Source organism: Euprymna scolopes, chromosome 41 (assembly GCF_053919585.1).
Source record: "Euprymna scolopes isolate OS-2025 chromosome 41, ASM5391958v1, whole genome shotgun sequence".
In the NCBI taxonomy this organism is placed as follows: Eukaryota; Metazoa; Mollusca; class Cephalopoda; order Sepiida; family Sepiolidae; genus Euprymna; species Euprymna scolopes.
This window is the reverse complement of record NC_136522.1, coordinates 62,350,933-62,354,839: the sequence shown is the minus strand read 5'-3', so window position 1 is coordinate 62,354,839 and position 3,907 is coordinate 62,350,933. Positions and strand designations below refer to the sequence as shown.

Here is a 3,907-nt window from a genome sequence, read left to right as displayed (position 1 = left end):
TGTTATTTTTTTAAAAGATTTTAAACTTTACAGGTAAATTTGCATAAAACTATTCCTTTGTTTTTTTTTTGTTTGTTTTGTTTTAAATTAGATTATTTTATTTATTGATCTTTTATCTTCAATTTGTGATATATAATCAAACCTTAGATGAGAAAATTAATTATTTTCATTTTAATAGACATTTCAAAATGGGGATATGGTGAGGGGTTAATTTTAAAAAAAAAAAACGTTTGTCTAGAATATTATATTCGATTTATTGGAAAGAGCATAAAATTTCACATTAAACTTGCAAATATCGTAAAAATTGAACCAATAGAATAATTTTGATAGATTTTTAAAGTGAAAAAAATTGAAAAAAATTCAACTCGTAAAATTCAATTCATTTGATTACGTGGAAAAAATGGCTACATGAGCGCGCGCATGCACTTTGTAAACACTTTTTTTTTAATAAAAAATCATATTTCTATTATTTTTAAAAAAAAACTGTAATAGTTTATTTTGGAAGTATATTCCATAAAGAAAATAAACAACCCACTTTAAAAACAGAAATTACGAGTTTTTTTTATATTTTATTCGCAGTTTTGTGTTAGGGGTGTCAAAAATTGCCAAAAAATTGTGACCCACCTAGCGCGGCGGGGAATATGTAGTATATATCTTATAGCACAACGTTGTAGACGCCCAAGAGAATCAGAGAACACACTGCGAGTTTTTATTACTGTACACATCGATTCGAAAAAGTTGTCAAAAAACAAATATATAACAAATAAATGTTATCAAAGGCAAGATAAGTTACTTTTCTACCATAACTGGATATGTTTTTAGTGTTTTTATTTAACGTAACATGTTTATTCAGTTCGAAAAACATACAGTGTTTGCCGATGTATTGGAAAGTTTAAAATGGCGTCCGACTCTCTTTGACACGGTAAGTTTGGGAAAAGGGGTTAAAAATTAAAAAAAAACTAGAGTAAATACTGTTAGAAACTCGCTCAATTTATGTTACCGTGACATAGGCTGACATATTCGGTGGGTTTTTAACAATATTTTTCTATTTTTTTATTTTTAACTCCTTTTCCCAAACTTACCGGGTTAAACAGAGAGTCGGGCGCCATTTTTAACTTTCCAATACATCGGTAACTGTATGTTTTTCGAGCTCGATAAACATGTTACATTAAATAAAAACACTAAAAATATATCCAGTTAGGTAGAAAAGTAACTTATCTTGCCTTTGATAACATTTATTTGTTATATATTTGTTTTTTGATAACTTTTTCGAATCTATGTGTTCAGTAAAACAAACCCCACATTGCCAACTCTAGCGAACACTAGGGACCCGTAAGTGGGGATGAATCAATGATTGCTTTGTAAAGCCTAGTCAAGCAAATATCACTCATAAGGAATATATAAATAAAACAGTAAGGCGCTTCTACACTATTGGGACAAGATTTCGGAAATCGTAATACTGAATTTCACATGAAAACAAGGTATCTACGTATTCTTCGTATTTTTAAGATGACTATATTAAAAAAATTACGATCGTTTTCCATCAAATTCTATTTTTTATTTTCTTTAATTAATAATTTTCTACCGTATCGATTTTTGTAATTTTTGGCTATAAACATCTTAAAAATACGAGGAATACGTAGATGCCATTGTTTTCATGTGAAATTCAGTTTTACGATTTCCGAAATTTCGTCCTAATAGTTAGTGTAAAAGCGCCAAATTGTTTCATTTAAATTATTAATTTGTTGTTGACCCTTCAAAGTTTCTTTAATTCAAAAAAATGTTTATTTAAATTATTTATTTATTTATTCGAACAAAAAAAAAACAATTTTACTTTAATTCAAAAATTGTTTTATTGTTTTTATACAATAAATGTTTGGTTTTCAAATATTTTTCTGTTCGGAAAAAATCTTGTTTGTTTGGTGACGTGGTTTTTGACCAACCAAGAAATTGAAGTTCCTATTTACAATGCCTCCCCACGGGAGGCATTGTAAATAGGGTCGTTTTTCGCACCTTAACAATGGCGCTCGCCCGAATACAAGTGCCAATATAATATTCAATAGAGAATTGGCTTTGCAATAATAAATACGATATCTGCATGAATTAAAATATATATAAGCGTACGACCCGGCGCCCCCTCCTACTAGTAATAAAATAAAAAGGCAAAACTTATCAAAAGCGCACGGTTTTGGGGTTGCTTTAATCCTTATTTATGTTTTAACTGGCATTTCAGCCCGGCGTTGCCTAGGTGTTTGGAGGTGTATGTTGTGCAAATAATAAAAAAAAAGTCATTTGTTTAAACTTTCACCCCTATTATGACCCTTAACATTTATTATTTCGGGATCAAATCAAGTTATTAAGTTAGATCCATGTCCAAGGAACCTATATCTAAAATTACAAGTGTTTAGACCCAAAATTGGCGGTGAAGTTTGATAGAGTTCTCAAAGGTCAAATCGTTGAACTTTGGCCCTTTATCAGTCAAATTTCCCGGCCGAAACCGGATTACAAAGATTTTCCCAAATCTCAGTACCCTCTATATCAAATTTCGAGTCTGTAGACTGAAAATTGACAGTTATTGCGTAGGAAAATGTACACACACACACACACACACACGTTCACTTTTATATATATAATAGACTAGAATGGGTGTTTGGAGGTGTATGCTGAGCAAAAAATAATAAATAAATAACGATCAATTTTTTTTAACTTTGACCCCTATTATGACCCCCTTAACAGTTATTGTTTTGGGCTCAAATCAAGTTATTGTTAAATCCATTCCCAAGGAACCTATATCTAAAATTTCAAGTATTTAGACCCCAAATTGTCGGAGGAGTTTGGTAGAGTTCTCAAAGGTCAAATCGTTGAACTTTGACTCCTTAACAGCCAAATTTCTGGCCGAAAACCGACCACATAAATTTCCCCAAATCTCAGTACCCTGTAAATCAAATTTCGAGTCTGTAGACTAAAAATTGACAGAATTATTGCTTAGGGAAATGTACACACACAGACAGATACACAGACAGACGGATACACAGACACGTTCACTTTTATAGATATATAGATTAAAAGACTGAGTGCTTGTGGCTCGACTCGAAACAGTGGATCAAGAGATCTGGCATTCGTCAGAAATATATTAATCCCTATTGGCCCGGTATCTCTTCATCAAAAGTGAGAGCGACACCATTAAACGTCTCTGCAAGTTTTTCATTGAGTTTGGATAATCATATAAGTCCCAATAATCACAGTATTTTTAAAAATTTGTTTTTGTTCATGAAAAAAAAGGTAAGTTTTTTTTCTTTTTATTTTAAGAGCTTGTTGCACAGTGACTTTTATTTTTTCGTTTAAAAAAGTAAATTCTTTAAAAAAAATTATTTATTTTTGGCAAAAAAAAAAAATTCTTTCGTTTTTTTTTTTTTTAAATAAAAAGTACGTTTATTGATTTTTATTTTTACGATTATTTTCGATTGTGTTGGCGCATGCAATATTTTAAAAAAAAAATTAAAAAAACGATTAAAAGGGAACAAAATTTAAATTTCCATTCCATTTTTTAAAACATCCCCAAAAACAGTGCGCTTTCGACAAGTTTTACAAATAAAAAGGTTTCTTACCTGTCTGTTGTATTTCCTCCTTTTTTTTTAAAAAATGTATATACAATATTGTTTTTGTTTGTTTGTTTTATTTATTTATCATCGATTTAACGGAGTTTCGAATTCGGAATAAAATAATGAACTTTTTATATTTTTAAGTTTCCAAAAAGTTCGGCATCTTTTTTTTTTTTAATAATAATAATAAAAGAAAAACTTTTTTGCTGGATTTAAAGAAAAATAAGAATATAACTTCCACTGACGATGTTAGGTTGGCAAATGATTTAATTATATCTTTTCTGCGATACCAAAGAAAGGAAGGG

The 3,907-nt window shown here is 29.9% G+C and overlaps 1 protein-coding gene across 1 annotated transcript in view; it reads right to left on the bottom strand.

Moving 5' to 3' along the window:
* Positions 1-3,683, bottom strand: part of LOC145266548 (uncharacterized) — a 122,534-nt gene extending 118,851 nt beyond the window's left edge. The window contains exon 1 of the mRNA XM_080122325.1: positions 3,609-3,683. The gene's annotated coding sequence lies outside the window, so the exon portion shown is untranslated. The remainder of the gene's footprint in view (positions 1-3,608) is intronic.
* Positions 3,684-3,907: the final 224 nt, after the last annotated feature.